Source organism: Polypterus senegalus, chromosome 3, assembly GCF_016835505.1.
Source record: "Polypterus senegalus isolate Bchr_013 chromosome 3, ASM1683550v1, whole genome shotgun sequence".
NCBI lineage: Eukaryota > Metazoa > Chordata > Cladistia > Polypteriformes > Polypteridae > Polypterus > Polypterus senegalus.
The window spans coordinates 81994021-82011929 of record NC_053156.1 but is presented as its reverse complement, the minus strand read 5'-3'; the positions used below and the strand labels follow the sequence as shown (position 1 = coordinate 82011929).

At 38.7% G+C, this 17909-nt stretch overlaps 1 protein-coding gene across 4 annotated transcripts in view; it reads right to left on the bottom strand.

Moving 5' to 3' along the window:
* utrn (utrophin) overlaps positions 1–17909 on the bottom strand; it is a 513264-nt gene that overhangs the window by 188387 nt on the left and 306968 nt on the right. The gene's annotated exons all lie outside the window — the stretch shown is intronic.

Here is a 17909-nt window from a genome sequence, read left to right as displayed (position 1 = left end):
AATTACTAAAGAACTTCAGTTTCTAGTTTTACAAATTTTAGCCTTGTATACAGGAAACATCATTCATCAAAATTAATCCTCTTGTGGTGAGCGGTTTAAAGTCTGAACTAGAGCATGATATCAAAACCCTAACCATATCAAGGCAAAAATCTAATTAAAGGACTATGTACATTAAAATTTAGATTTATTATTAGAAAAAATACTCAAACCCACTTAATTGAATTCATGGACCCTGGAGACCATACCCGATTCCTGGCAGCACTGAATATAAGGCAGGAAATGCTCCTGGACAGGGCACCAGACCATTGCAAACACTGGCAATTACCCAGGGCTACTTTGGAATTGCCACTTAACCTAAACATCTATGGAAGGCATCAGAAAACAAAGAAGCACCAGAAGGAAAAACCATGAGGACACAGGAAAAGGGGTAAAAATTCCACACTAATAATGCCCAAACATGTAATTTAAACTCAGGATGATGGACCATGAGGCAGCAGTGCTCCCTTTTGCACCACCTTGCCAATGAACAATGGTACACCGATATCAAACACTTATGTTTACAAGAAATATAAGAAAGGTATACACTGCACATAATATATAATGAGAAAAGTCTGAATAGAGGAGAAGAGACCACCACCAAAAATTCTTAGAATTCATACATTTTATCTACAGCATTAATCTTTAATGGTCTAATGTTGGAACTGCAGTATCCAAGTCCGGTTTCAGCCTCAAGACATTTTTATGAATTTTACTGAACTTTGGAGTATTCATATGCGGGCTTGTCTTGGTCTTTAATCTTGTAAATATGAAGTTTGGTCTAGCTGCAAATTAGAAGTTTTTTCTATATCCAGAAGATAAGAAGATCTTTGAGATGTTAGACTTTATGGGTGAATATATTACATTAAATAGGCATCGAAGATTGGAAGCTTAGTGTCTAACTTTAATAAATCCGGCTTGTTCTTGTGATATTACCAAAGGAGCACTTTCTCAATTTTTCTATCTAGGGCTTTGGAGAGTGTCTTAACATTATTACTGAGAAGCGAGATTGGTCTGTATGATGCACACTGTAATAAGTCCTTACTTGTTTTAGGAAAAATTGTAAATAATGTGAATAGTTTGAGGTAGATGTTATTGTCCCTGGCTTCTATAAATGTTGCGAATAAAAGGGGAGCCAACTTATTTGAAATTTTTTGTATAAAGTTCGGCAGAGTAGCAATCAGGACTGGGTGCTTTCCCGCTCTGAAGTGAGTTTGTAGCATCTAGTAATTCTGATAGTGTCAGAAGTTTATCCAATTCATCTTCAATGTGAGTATCAAGCTGTAGTAACCATAATATATTAAAAAATGCATTAGAGAGTGTGTCTTTTATCCTTTAAACTGAGTTTGAATATAAGGACTGATAGTAGTATCTTAATGTGTGCATTATATTTTTATGCTCAATGATTTTATCTACGTCTGTGTTGGTGATTACTGATATTGCATTGCATAACCTCCTTGGACTTCAACCCCACACATAATGCTATAAAATCTAACATTCTGTTAGCCCTCTTAATGGCTTCATTTTTGAGTTCACGTGTTCTTGTTAGGTTTATTTTCCTATGGATATTCAGAACTGGAGTGTAAAGTAGTCCTGGATTTTTACAATGACATTATACTATACTATTATACTAGTCTCAAGTGCATGGAGGAGATTCTAGGAGACAAGCAGTTACTCTAGGAGAGCTGGAGAGGGCCATAGAAGGTCCATAACCCATCAGCAGGACCAGTATCTGCTCCTTTGGGCAAGGAGGAACAGGATGAGCACTGCCAGAGCCCTACAAAATGACCTCCAGCAGGCCACTGGTGTGAATGTCTCTGACCAAACAACCAGAAAGACTTCATGAGGGTGACCCAAGGGCCCCATATTCTCTAATGGGCCCTGAGCTCACTGCCCAGCAGCATGCAGCTCGATTGACATTCGCCATAGAATACCAGAATTGGCAGATGCACCACTGGTGCCCTGTGCTTTTTACAGATGAGAGCAGGTTCACTCTGAGCACTTGACAGAAGTGAAAGGGTCTGGAGAAGCCATGGAGAACATTATGCTGCCTGTAACATCATTCAGCATGAGCAGTTTGGTGGTGGGTTAATGATTGTCTGGGGAGGCATATCCATGGAGGGTCACACAGACCGCTACAGGCTTGACAAAGGCACCTTGGCTGCCATTAGGTATCAGGATGAAATCCTTGGACCCATTGTCAGACCCTATGCTGGTACAGTGGCTCCTGGTGCACGGCAATTCCTGGCCTCATGTAGTGAGAGTATGCAGGCAGTTCCTGGAGGATGAAGGAACTGATACCATTGACTGGCCACCACACTTTCCTGACCTAACTCCAATAGAACACCTCTGGGACATTATGTTTTGGTCCATCCAATGCCACCAGGTTGCACCTCAGACTGTCCAGGAGCTCAGTGATGCCCTGGTCCAGATCTGGGAGGAGATCCCCCACACCACCATCTGTCATCTCATTAGAAGCATGCACCGATGTTGTCAGGCATGTATACAAGAACACAGGGGCCATACAAAGTGCTGCATACAATTTTGAGTTGCTGCAATTAAATTTTGGCAAAATGGACTAGTCTGCCACATAATTTTTTCACTCTGATTTTTGGGGCGTCTTTGAATTCAGGGCTCTGTAGGTTGATCATTTTCATTTCCATCAAACGATGTGGCATCCTTTCGCTCCTAACACATTACCCAGTCTATATCAGTATAGATATCCAGGAGGATTTCTTTTTCCCATTGAGATCTGATGTGTTTTCAAAGTGTTCCATGGATTTTTTGGCAGTTTATATATATATATATATATATATATATATATATATATATATATATATACACACATACACATATATACATATATACACATACACATATATATATATATATACACATATATATACATACATATATACACACACACATATATATAAACATATATATACATATACATACATATCTACATATATACACACACAGCTATTTCAGTATCAGTGCAATACGCTGTTTGTTAAAACGTTGACTCCGCTCTTACGTGCAATAACAAATCAAATCATTCAGTTGTCTTTGCTCATATGTCATTTTAGAGCTGGACGCCTGGCATCTTTTTTTGGCCACAAGTTCGTTTCTGTTTGGTGTGAGGTTCTGTGTTGTGGAGATTCTCAGGATGGATTGCAGGTGCTCATCAGTGAGGCGACTCCTGTGTGCTGTTTTGTTAGTCTTTATCACTGAGAAGAGCTTCTCACACAGATATGTGCTACCAAACATGCACAAGGTTCGAGCCGCATGTAGACGGACTTTTTTTGTTCATCAAAGTCACCAAAGCGCCGTGCAAACTCAGTGCGCAGTGCGCTCAGTTTATCAGCAAAGTGCGTATTTGGGAACACCGTAGTGACGACTTGGTTTAACAGTACTTGGCAACAGGGAAAGTGGGGCAAGGTGAACTGGTGCATTTGTGTCTCCCATAAAAGCAGCTTCACTTGAAATCACTTTGTGATTGTGCACGGGTTAAAACGTCCGCTCAAGTGTCAGATTCTTATTTAATTATGCTGTTTTCTGTATCTTCTGAATTGCATTCAGGTTACCCTGATGCAAGGCAGCTGAAGCGCTGCATTATGGGATCTGTAGTTTATTGTGTTACCAGCGCTTCATATACCCGGGCTTTAATAACAATAATACAGTATATAAAATGATCTCGGGCGGATATAATTACGCCGGGCGGATGTGGCCCTGCCCTTGAGTTTGACACATATGGACTAAATAGAACTTGAAAAGATATGTTTTTCAAATGTGATCGCGCAATTCAGATAGAGTTGACGCAAGACTACAGCCTGCATGCCTCAATGAGTCATCCTCCCTCGCTCTTACTTTTTTACCGTTCATCTAATGATTACACTGAGTATGGCTTTACCAAAACAATCATTGATGGCGAATAAAGTATCCATTATTCGAGTATGTAGAGCGGGATATATATATATACATATATATATATATATACCCGCGTATCGCAGCGGAGAAGTAGTGTGTTAAAAAAGGTAGAAAAAGAAAAGGGAACATTTTAAAAATAACATAACATGACTGTCAATATACAGTATTTGTTTTGTGAGTGTTACTGAGTGTTGCTGTCATCAAGGATTTGATTATGATTATTTCTTTCAATCAGGTTCGTATTTGTAGGATGTATTGTGTTCAAGTTACATTCCGTGTTTGTCAATCGTTGTAAAGATGACAGGTTTCATTCATCGATTCGTTTCTTACTGCATCAATAAACAGCTCGTCTTCTTCTTTATCTGAGACCTGACACACTGCATGCACGGGTTTTTTACACTGTCTTCCTTTAGCGGGACATTGACTTTTTCCACCGTGTGCTTTGTTTCCGCAGTAGCTGGATTTATGAATATGCTTATCAGGCGCTTCATATTTTTGCTGCCTTTTCAATTGTGTAATTCGGTTTTGTTCAGCTCTTTGGAACTGTTGCCTTTTATCTGTGCACTGCGTCAGTTCACGTGAGCCGCTCGGTGTACATGCATCGAAGGTTCCCAGCTGTGCTGGTGCCATCTCGTGCTATGTCCGTGGCTGTATTTAATGTTACCTTAGTCCTGGCACTTAAAACTTTCTCTCGCAGTTTCGCTGAGTTTGTGTCAAACACCACCCTGACCATCTCATCTTCCTCTCCATAAGCACAGTCCTTCACCCGTGAATATTTACCCGTGGCAGTTTGCTATTGGATTGCCGCTGACGGACGGCCTTATATGGGCAGGCACTAAATTACAAACGCCAGCGCAGCCTGTCTATGAACTTAATTTAAAGTGTAGGTTTACATCGTGCTTTGTTTCAGTAGCAGAACTCATGAATATGGTTGTATATGTCACTCGCCGCTTCTTATTGTTTCGCTGCCTTCTCAATTATATAATGCATGTTTTCTTAAGCGCTTTTTTGAGCTCTTCCTGGTTTTCTATGTACTGCGTGATTACGTGGGAGGCGTGATGATGTCACACGAAACTCCGCCCCGGCGTTGAAGCTCATCTCCATTACAGTAAATGGAGAAAAACTGCTTCCAGTTATGACCATTACGCATAGAATTTCGATATAAAACCTGCCCAACTTTTGTAAGGAAGCTGTAAGGAATGAACCTGCCAAATTTCAGCCTTCCACCCAGTCAGTGAGTGAGTGAGAGAGTGAGTGAGTGAGGGCTTTGCCTTTTATTAGTATAGATATATATATAGGGAAGAATGGAGCGTGAGATCGACAGGTGGATTGGTGCGGCATCCGCAGTGATGCGGGCTCTGCATCGGTCTGTCGTGGTGAAAAAGGAGCTGAGCGGTAAGGCAAAGCTCTCAATTTACCAGTCGATCTACGCTCCTACCCTCACCTATGGTCATGAGCTATGGGTAGTGACCGAAAGAACGAGATCGCGAATACAAGTGGCTGAAATGAGTTTCCTCCGCAGGGTGTCTGGGCTTTCCCTTAAAGATAGGGTGAGAAGCTCAGTCATCGGGGAGGGCTCAGAGTAGAGCCGCTGCTCCTCCGCATCGAGAGGAGTCAGATGAGGTGGCTCGGGCATCTGATCAGGATGCCTCCTGGACGCCTCCCTGGTGAGGTGTTCCGGGCACGCCCAACCGGGAGGAGGCCCCAGGGAAGACCCAGGACACGCTGGAGGGACTATGTCTCCGGCTGGCCTGGGAACGCCTTGGGATTCTCCCGGAAGAGCTGGAAGAAGTGGCCGGGGAGAGGGAAGTCTGGGCCTATCTGCTTAAGCTGCTGCTCCCGCGACCTTACCTCGGATAAGCGGAAGAGGATGGATGGATGGATATATATACATATCTATATCTATATCTATATCTATCTATATATATATATATATATATATATATATATATATATATATCTATCTATATCTATCTATACCCGGACACAGACAGACGGAACATCATATTGTCACCACACACTGTTTATTTACAACTATTATGTACAAGATTTACGTGCACTACAAACCCCAGTGCCTCTTGCACCGATTCCCCCAATGTCCAGGCCACACAGTCCTGTGCCTCTTTTCCTCCTGGCCGCCTCCAGTCCTCACTCCAGCTCCGTCCTCTTCCACCCGACTTCCACTGCTGACTGGAGGGAGGCGGCCCCTGGATGGGCCCGGATGGGCTCCAGCTGCTTCCCGGCAATCTCCCGCGGACACACCCCCGTGTGGCGGAAGTGCCGGCTGTGCACCTGGAAGCCGCCCGGGTGTCCCCTGTCGTCTTCCACCAGGAAGTGCTGGGCTCCCGGGATAAGGCGGCACTGGGGCGCTGCCTGGCGGTGGCCATGGGCCACTACAGGGCTGGGCTTCCAAGCCCTCTACCCGAGGCCTCCAGCATAACCAGGACAGACGCCCCCTCTGGGTCTGGAGGAGGCACAAGCCCTCCTCTCGTCCTCCTGGGCTCCAGCCCCAGCCGGGGACCACAATATCTATATCTATCTATACATATCTATACATCTATCTATCTATCTATATATATATATATATATATATATCTATATCTATCTATCTATCTATATATATCTATATATCTATATATCTATATCTACATATATATATCTATCTATACATATCTACATATCTATATCTATATATATACACATACATTAATATATACACACAGTGATCCAAAGTCTCGTTTATACCTCGTGTCTTCTCATTAAACTTGTATCTGGCGAATAAAGTATTCGGGGTTTTTCTTCAGTGCTTTGGGAGCTCTTCCTTCTTTTCCACATACTGCGGTCACAGTCAGTTCACGCGATTACGTGGGAGGCGTGATGATGTCACATGCAGCTCCGCCCCCCCACATCCATCAAGCTAATGTCCATTACAGTATATGGAGAAAAATAGGTTCCAGTTATGACGATTATGCGTAGAATTTGAAAAATGAAACCTGCCCAACTTTTGTAAGTAAGCTGTAAGGAATGAGCCTGCCAAATTTCAGCCTTCTACCTACCCGGGAAGTTAGAGAATTAGTGATGTTCAGTGAGTGAGTGAGTCAGTGAGGGCTTTGACTTTTATTAGTATACATAAACAACCCATTTAGTAGAAACAGTTTGAAGTTATTGAAGTTAATGAAAAAATACAAAAGCAAAGTTAATGTCTTGGTGAATAAAAATGTATTTTTATTCCTTGTCAGTCTGTTTTAAAAATAACAAATAATGAAAATAAAAATTAGATTCTTGCTCTGTTTCTGTTATATGAATACAAAGAAGACAAGCGATTTCAAGCCAATATTAGAGAACCATTATCTGTTATGTAAAAATTTTTGTAAATCTCTGAGTACAATGCAACATACATCTTAATTAAAAAAAGAAGTGATGTGTAAATCCTAAGCAAAGTAGTAATTAAAATAGATTTATATTTTGCAGATGCAATCTGAACACAAACCATTATTATACTGAATGCACAAATAATATGAACAGCTCATCTGCAGTCTTCCTCCAGCATCAATGTGTGATTGTCATAATATACCATTGTGTTTTAGAAGGAACAATATGGTTCAGACTTTGACCTTGTTCCACTCTTTATATGTTAAATTATTAAATGTTATTACTAGCAAGACAAAGGTGGAGCAGTATTGCTCAGTTTTTCAAAGCAAAAGGAATAAAGCAGAATTAACACCATGTTATGATGGCGCTGGAGAGACAGCAGAAAAATTACTTTCTAATGCTCTAATTTTGTTCAATTGGATAAGAAGTTATGATCCAACAGGTCCAGGAATGTGACTTCTACAAATCCACCTTGAGGCTTTGAGCGATGTGGAATATAAACAATTAGATAAAACTGGCATGGCGTATATTCATGGTGGTATAACATAGCAAAAGGATATGATACTCAAGATTAGATTCCACTGTAAGAATTACTTTGTAAGACCATGGAGCTTTTGATCCATAAATACTGTTCAATGTCCAAGCAGTTGAGACTCAGAAAGTACTGGAAGGAATCTCTTGGGAGAAGACCAAGACCTTTAAAGTGAAATCCACGAAAGCCCCAAGCTGCCTGTTGGGGCACCATCAAACACAGACATGGAAATAAGTAAGATGAAAGGACCTGTATTCACTCTGTTATAATGGTCAGGCCTGATTCTAGAACCAGGCTTTGAAAAGGTTTATATCACAGATGAAACGTACCTTGCAGAAGCTGTACTAGGTCCACACAGCACTTCTTTAAAACTATAGTTTGCAATTTTTTCTTAGCTCTGTCCCCTCTATTACGATTTCTTAATACTGATGTCAATTCAGAGATTCCTATTGAATCATTATAATTAAAACTTACTTCTAAAACTTATACTTCTGTAAATAGTGTTAAAAAAAAAAAAGCAAATATATAAATAGCATATTTTGTTGAATGTTTGCAATTTGCTGAAGGGTTGCTTTCATCTACAACCTTTGCTGTCGGAGGAGATTGATGTGCTTTTTATCCAGTAGAGATCTGCATGGAAAGTATGTAAAAATAAATGGCCAGCTAGAAAATGTTGTAACATGATGAAATAAATAATGTGTAGGCTTCCACAAATGAGAAAATCATTGAGAAAAATGCCTTTTTCACTAATAATGGATGTAAAACATTTTTTAACCCTTCCTTAAGACTTAAAAGGACTCATCTCAATTGTTGTAACTTGATGGATTCAAAACTAAGACTAGATATGAAGTACTCCATTGAATGCTTATATTAGGGGTTCTTAAACTTTTTAAAGTGATGACTCAATTAAAAAAAATGGGAAAATATTTGGGTTCAAGAAAATTTTTTATCATAATGACAGCAGATCCATACATAAACAAATAACAGCAGGCATATAATAAAAAACTGTAACAATTTGTTTTCATTCAAGCATATTTCTGACATAAATAAGTCCAAAATAGAAATGCCAACATACAGTATATTTAGTAAAACAATATCATTTAAAACCGGGAATACCCTATCCTAGGAAATCTCTACACTGTCAGTGTAAGTGCTTTGTGTAAGTTTTAGTAAAGTTGTGGAGAAAAAAAATTCTTAGGGTATAGCATGAGGATTTAATCATTATTCAGAAGGATAATAAAAACAGTCACTTAACTTAGTCATCTAATTCATAACTTTGGAGAAATAAAAAAGCAGATGAAAAATAGTTAATCAATGGAGTTTATTTACCTTTGTATTACATTGTCTTTCAAAATAACAATTTTCAAAAGTGCTCCATCATAAGCAGCACACGTTTCTAAATGAGTGTTCAAAATGTTCAGCATATTCCAGTTTTCAGTTAAATATTTATAAAATGAGTTGAAAAATTCAGTCACCTACCTAAATTATTTCTAAAAAAATTTATTCACTATATGTATTTTATATGGGTGATAGGATAACTCTTGATGAGGAATTTGGATAATAGTCCAGTTTCAGATATTTAATGCTATTGACTGACATATTGATAAATACCACAGGCTACACTTTTAAAATTTTCTGCTGATCTTACAGTTCTTGTTGGTACAGTGCTTCCTTCAAATACCAGGAGACTGAAATTAATACAAAATCTTCATTATAACTCTGTTATAGATTTGGATTTAATGTATGTCATAATGGTAAATATAGGCTGATGCACACAAAAACCAGAAATAAAAAGCTCTCTGTGATTCATGGACTGTGTTGCCTATAGCTGTGCTCATACTGTACGCTACCACACTAAACAGTAAATATTAAATAAAGGGCGGTGTATTGCTCACCAGTTAATTCACTCTTGGAAGAACTCAGCTAATTTTACTGCACAAACGGGGTGACCACATCACAGAAATGGGTCAGGTGTTTAAGAAACACTGATCTATGTGACACAGATAGCAAAAAATAGGCAAGACTGGTATCCAATATGGAAAAAAAAAACTTGAGTACTTAGTACTTAGAAAGGTCTGGTTAGGCAATGCTTTTGCAATGCTAGACTGCATCTAACCAAACAGCTAGTGACATACAGTAGGAGTCTCCTTTCTTAAGATAAACGGCTTTTAAAGAAAGTTAAGTTCTAACTGTTCAAATTAGGTTAGGCCAATTTTATTATCCCAGAGGATTCAAGCAAAATGACACCTTTTATTGGCTAAGAAGGAAATTTGTTTGCAGCAGGAAAAGTACAAAAAAAACAACAACAACATGGAACAGGGACAGGATAATTCAAGTTGGTTGGGCAGGAGAAGGATTTGTGTTACAATACGCCGAAGCTACTTGGGATACTCACTACAGTATATCTCTTCTCATTGTAACAGAATGCACTACAGCTTCTAACATAGTCTCCCAGGTTCTGAATATTCCCTTTTTTCTTTTACATTGTATTTATTCACTTAAGATATTTGAAGCACAGCAAAATAAGCAATATATTCTTTGTATTGCCTTGACCAGCCTGATTTAACATCTGTGAATCGACCAAAGTTCACAGCATGAAACATTTAGAAACAGCAAGATAGCTCGGTTGGCTGTGTTGGGTGCATGATCCTAAAAAAAACACGCATATTTGAACAGCTAGATGCTGTAAATTTCAAATTTAGTTTACAATTAGTTCCATTTTGCTAAAATGTGAGCACATTATTGTTCAGTTTTACATAAATGGAAAGCTATGACTATGTGAAAAAAGTATTATTCATTTTGTTTCAGAAATATGTGCATTTGCATTTAAATATGATTCTGTTGCACTGTGAAGATCCTTCTGCAGTCATTTTCTTTCATCTGTGAATTGTGATTTACAAGACAACACAAAAACAATTTTGTAAATATATTTCCAATTTGCCTTTTACAGAAGCAGATATTTTATGTCACATCTGTTTTTTCGACATCAGTAAAAGCATGCTTTTATCTGTTCCGCTGAGAATACCAAAACTGAACAAGCAGAACACGCTTCATTTATGAAGGATGGAAAAGAACTGAACATGGATCAATGATCCAAGACACAGCAAATTTAACAAGATGGCACAAAAAGCCTATGATTAGTCATTGTTTGAAGCAATAGATGTTATTACGTATTTAACAGGATACACAAAAGTAATGCATTAAGTGGAAATAAACTATAGAAAAGGAAATAAGCTCTGTCTATGCTTAAACATGCAGTGTGTCCCATAAACAATTTGTACACAGTTTTTCAATACACAGCTGAAAGTCAGATTGTACTTTAAGGGTGATGATCTAAACAAGTTGTCTCTTAATTTTAAATGGCTTGTTATTTACAAAGGTCCAGGATGTGTTGAATTTGATAAAATGCAACAAGATTAATAAATAACTTCTCATGAAAGAATTCAGAAGAGGCCAGCTAGCTCATACATGACCATCTACTTCTAATCAGTCAAAAGCTAATCTTCTAGATAATGTTGTTGAATAAAAGAGAAAAACAATCTTTTAAACATTCATCAACAGTAGCATCTCTTCTCTGGGTGGCAAAGGAACTACACTTAAAGCTTATTTATATCTTAAATTGCAACAATTACTGCCTGCTTAAATATATCAAATCTATATGACCACATGTCTATGATCAATGTAGTCTGGGTATGACTGTAAAAATAAAAAAAAAGCTAATTTACCCATTAATAGTTGGAATGATGTGAAGTCAAGCATGCATTCTGTCTAAGTTATTAATCAAATTTACTGATGCAGACAGAAACACTAATAAAGGAAAATTCATATACTGATTTATGACAGCTGCTTTAACTCGCGTGCAGCATCCCACATGCTGCAGTATGAAATAAATTATTTGAAAAGTGACAGGGATCACAAAGTACCATACAATCTTTTCAGGAGTGACTGAATACCACCAAAACTTATACGTCTTATTAAGAGTTATTATGAGAAATAAAAGCACTTTAAAGACTTGAAACATTGAACTAACTTCAAGAATTGAACATATATCAAAATGTTTATAACCAAGATAATAATCAAACAATATAATCTGAAATAAGACATTGTTGTTTTAATGGCTAATGCAATTTAACACTGCAGAGTTAAAAAAGAAAAATATCCATTTGATAAAAGATACATATCAGTGAGCTCACCTTCCCGCATATGTTCATGCATCATTTAAAAATGAAAAAGAAAAAAAAAATTATATATATATATATATATATATATATATATATATATACATATATACACACACACACATAGTATATATAAGCTATTGTTCTGACAACAAGACTGCACAAAAACTGTATGTTACTCCAAACCATTTTACCCAAGAATTTGGTCACAAAGACTACAGTATATTGTAACTAAGAAAAGGATAATTTTTGGTAGGTATACTCTAAACTGCAAACCCAATATGTCAATGAGATAGACACAACCAGTTAGGCAATGGAAGAACAGAAAACCAAAGATGACCTAGTATAGCTTTGCTTAGAAAGAGTATCCTTGGGTTCAGCTTGGAGAAAATAGAACGTGCCTTAACTGATATAATATCCCAGAGGACACTTGGTGTTTAATATGCCAAAGTTGCTTAGGTGAACTCACGCTTAACCTGTTGAAAAAAGACTTTAAAAACAAAAGGAAAAAAAAATACTAAAAATACTTTGAGAGAACTACGACTACTTAAATTCCTCTTTTTTTAATCAGTGCTTTAGGTGATTTAGGATTGTTTCACAAGTGGACAATATTCCTTGGATATTCTTAGTTCTTAAAATGACTTTTATTCAGACAGAAGTGTAAATGCAAAGAATTATTATTATTACATTCTTTAACAAATCTTACAGCTATTTTGAAAAAAAAAATTAATTAATTAAAAAACTACACCTGCAACATTAGCTGATAATAAAATCCTTAAGCATAGCATTTATAATTTCACACGCCAGGACCACTCAAATAGTACAGTTGGAGGAGTACAAGAATAATTTGTTTCATGGGTGACACTGCCAGTTGTAGGCAGGAAATGGATCTGGAATTTTGTGATTTATTAAACCTTTCCTTATGCACCTTTTCATGCTGTCTGTCCAGATTACAAAAAGAAGCTGCTTGTAAGTGCTCCAAAATTTGACCTTAAAATCACAAAAAGTAGTTGTAAAAAGTGCTGCAAAGCCTATAAAAAGCACTGTTACATCTAAAATGGGGCTATACATATGCTGCTGCAAAAAATTGTTGCCAGATCATGTTATTATTTTGCTGTCATGCTACTTCAGAAAACATCTGAAAAATAAATAATGTAAGGATTAGCCTCAAAAACTAAACAAACAGGTACAAATTACAACCGTCCTGCACCTTGTAGGGGAGTGATAAAAAAAAGAATTGTGCAAGATGGCTGGGGTCTTTAATAATACTGTTTGCCTTTCTAAGGCAATGAATGCTTTATATGTCCTTGACAGAAGGTGCCTTGATGCAAAAATATTTTATGCTTTTGTCCCCCCTATGCTCTGTACAGCTTGACAATCTTAAGACAAGCGGGTTCCGTGCCGGGAAGTGATGCAACCATTTATACACTGCACTTGTAGAAGTTACTGCCTATTTTACTTCAGAAATGATGGGCACTCCAAGCAATTTAATAAAAGCTGCTCATCCCCTATATGGGATCCCTACAATGTAGATGTTACTGTGGTCAGGATTCTCCTTCCTGTAGTCTATGATCAGATCCATGATTACGCCGACATCAAAGATAATTGTTTTGACCCCACTGTGTCAGCAGCTAAACCTTATCTCTGTAAGTTGGCTATGATGATAAGGTCATCTGAAAAATGAATGATAGAGTTGGAGCTGTGTCTGGCCACACTGTCATAGGTAAATAACTAATATAAGTAGATAGCGTCAGCATGGTGCCGATGGTGCCATCTTTCAACTCACACTGACGTCTGTTACTCAGTTACAGAGAATTTTAGTTCCAGGTTCAGGAGTAAGGTATTGTTTCCTTCATGTCAAATCTCACTTTGAAGCCAAAGGGAATACATTAGCTGGGTTGTGCAAGGACAATTGACTCAAAATGGCAACAAGTGGGAGATAATACTACAAAAGCTACACAGTTTAGAAGACGCAAATGACAATCAAGAAGGTCCATCCTCTTTTTAGATAACTGGGCAACAGCTCCTCTTGCTTGCCCCAAAGAGGCTACAATTAGCTTCAGCAGAAGCAGATACCAAAATAGATGCTTTTCACTGACACAAAAATTTATTATTTGTTGGTACTACTGCTTTCTGTAATAAACCCATACATGTTTAATTTGTTTTTGTTTTAAAGAATAAGAAACCAAGGACTTTGGCAGTCTCCTTCTGTCATTATCAAGGAAGATGTTGCTATGTGGCAAATATATTTTTAAATGTAAATTAGCTGTATCAACAGATATTAAAGATGAACAACAGTCAATTTACTATCAGCTTTCATAATCTATAGTATATATCAGTGTAGTACTAAACAAATTTTCTCAAAACACAAAGGAAAATAATACCAACATTATACATCAAAAAAAAAAAAAAAGTCCAGCATCTGTAAAAGATGAAGTTGTTTACAAGCCTACAGGGGGTGTCTTGAAAAGGAAAAGATAACCTCAAATCTTGCCCAAACAAGCAGATCAAAGAGGAAGGTTAAACAATGTAAACTATATACTTTACTTTTAATATTTTTAATTAAGATGAAATGATGAGTTGAAATGCAAAATAAAATGTACTAGCCAATGCTACGCCGCATAATCAGGCCGCTTTTTAAATGATTTGTAACATTGCAACAATGCACGCTACGAACCAACATGCAATTGTCCGTGATTGAAAACCGGAGGAGCGCCGTCGCGCTTTCTCCTTCCAAAGCGAAGGACAGGTTTGAACGGCGCTCGTTCAGCACGCACTGCCCGCTTATGTGCCCGCCCCAACTCCCTACCTGAGTCGCTTTCGTCTGTGTACAGTCCACACGCACCTGTGAGTCACGTTGACTGTTAATTTTCTAAACACCGCCTCAGTCGGTTTCCACGTTGATTTTTCATTGGTCTTTGCGGTTCCTGCTGCTTTTTTTTATATATATATAATCCACCAAGTCACCCGACCATGGGGGGCTTTACAAAGGGCAGGGACGTAATCAGTGCGGCGTATGACCCGCACATACTGGGAATTTCTCGTCGTGGGGAACAATTGGAAGCCACGGTCTCCATCACGAATGGGGTTCAACGGCTTACCCATGCCGGGTAGACACACGTTGATCCATTCAGTGTAGCGAGCGTGCAGTACAGGACATACAAGTGCATCACAGACCTGTTAATGCTCAATCTCACGTGGCTGAAAGCCACTTGTCCCTCTAAGAATTTGGATGCCGACCGCTGTTGGGTCGTGTAACTATTTAGCAGGCAGGAGTCTCGTTCGTTTTCGGAAATAACCAGCCAAATCGCTCCACCAACTAAGAACTGCCATGCACCACCACCCACAGAATCGAAAAAGAGCTATCAATCTGTCAATCCTGTCTGTGTCCGGGCCGGGTGAGGTTTCCTTTGTTGAGTCAAATGAAGCGAAAGGCTCCACACCTGGTGGTGCCCTTCCATCAATTCCTTTAAGTTTCAGCTTTGTAACCATACTCCCCCCTGAACCCAAAGACTTTGGTTACCCGGTTGGCTGCCTGACGGGTCATGGTAATGATGCCGCCGGATCGCCTGTTGCGGGGCCTGCATTGGTGAAGCAGGTAAGACAGTAATGAAACAGAGGCACAGGGCTTATTGGTTTTTAAAGACTGCTTCCTTAATTGGGTTTTAACCAATGCACGGAATGAACCAACACACAATCGTCTGTGCGGTGCTCAGGATGGAACGGGAGGAGAGGAGAAGGACATCCACTCCGCTCCCTCCGTCATGCTAGTCTGCTGGTTTCTCGTTCAGTATACACTGCCTGCTCATGTGCCCACCTCCAACTCGTCACTCGAGTCTTTGTACAGTCCAGATGCACCTGTGACTCACGTAGACTTTTCATTGCTCTGTGCGGTTTTGGCTGCCTTTCTATATATAATCCACCAAGACACCCGACCACGGTGGGAGGGGGGTGTGTACAAAGTGCAGGAGCATCTAAGAAGACGCATGTTTGTCGCGGATGCGAATTGTGAGTAGCGTGTAAAACGGTTTGCTATGGTCACGCGGTCGTGCGTCATAACCGAAAACTCATTTTTTAAAGACTGCTTACTTCATTGTGTTCTAAACTCAGTTGTAAAGGAATGTTTTAAGGATCCCATGAGATACCCCTCGCAAACCGTTTTACACGCTGCATATGGCGATTCACCTCCGCGAGAAACATGCCTCTATGAACAGTCAGCGTGGTTTGGAGCTGCATGTTGCCTCTATGACAGATGAATATAAATGATGCCATTTTTTCTGTGTCGTCGCGTCTGAGTTGGTGGGCGTGGCTCTGCGAGTTGTCGTCGTATCCAATGGTCTTGGAGTTGGTGGGCGTGGCTCCTTCCTGCGTGCGCAATAGGTGTCTCACTTGCCGGCGGCTAAGTGAATCCACGCCCCTTCCGGCATTCTATGGTCGTCTTGCCTTAGTGAATTATATATATAGATAATAAGTGACGTGATATGTTATCTAAATGTTCACCATTTGTTTGTAATTCTTTTTATAATTACAGTATATTTTTATATATTTTGTATAAGATATTGATTTTAAGATTTACCATGAGAAAATTACAAGAACAGGAGTAGAATGGAGTGACATTTTAAAATTTGAACTGTATTCAGTTTAGAATTAATATTGGTTCTGTGGAATTTCTTCAGGACAAAGTCTTTGATTTCCCTATATTTGTATTGAAGGTCAAGAATGTTGACTGTACACTTAAGTAGACAAATGACCCTCTAACAAGAAGTAGTAATAAAGACAATGGCAGATAGACAAATCTAACATATACTCAACCTTTTTGAGAAAATAAAAAAAATAAAAACTAATATTAAATATCCATGTCTTATGCCAGAAAAGAATTAAATACAAAAATGTACACTCATTTAGAAAATTATTAGGGACAATGCACTAATAACAACAACATTTATTTATATAGCACATTTTCATACATAAAAATGTGTAATACAGGGTAAAAATCTCCTTTTGCTCTCAAAACAGCCTCAATTCTTCATGACATGGAATCCAAAAGATGCTGGAAAAATTTCTTTGAGATTCATGTTCATGTTGACATGATTGCATAAACAATTTCCACAACTACGTCGGCTATGTTAATGCTGCAAATATAACATATCTCAAATGTGTTCTATTGGATTCAGATACAGTGACTTTAAAGTTCATGGAAATACAGTACACTATACTCACTTTTATATCTATGAAACCAGATTGGGACGACTTGGTGACATGTTGTACTATCATGCCAGAAGCAGGCAACAGAAGATACATAAATTGTGGCCACCAAAGCATGTGCATGGTCAGCAAAAGTACTCAAATTGGCTGTGGCATTCAATTGATGATTGACTGGTATTAACGGGCCCAAAGTGGGCCGAGAAAACATTCCACACACCATTATACCACCACCAGCTGTCTGTATTGTTGACACAAGACATGTTAGGTACAGATTCATGCTATTGGCATCAAATTCTGACCCTTCATTCTGTGTGCCCCCAGAAATTGAGATTCATCAGACCAGGATTATTTCTTCAGTCTTCAGCTATCCAGTTTTAGTGAGCCTGTGCCCACTGCTATCACAGATTTCTCTTCTTGACTGACAGGATTGAAGCTTGACTTGGCCTTCTACTATTGTAACCAACCCGCCTCAAGGTTCATCATGTTGTGTATGCTGAGGGGGCCTTTCTGCTCACCACTGTTGTAGACAGTGGATATCTGAGTTATATCGTTCTGTCAGCTACAATCATACTAGACACTCTACTGACCTCTCTCATTAATAAGGTGTATTGTCTGCAGAACTTTCCACTCACAGGATGTTTTTGTTTTTTTGCACC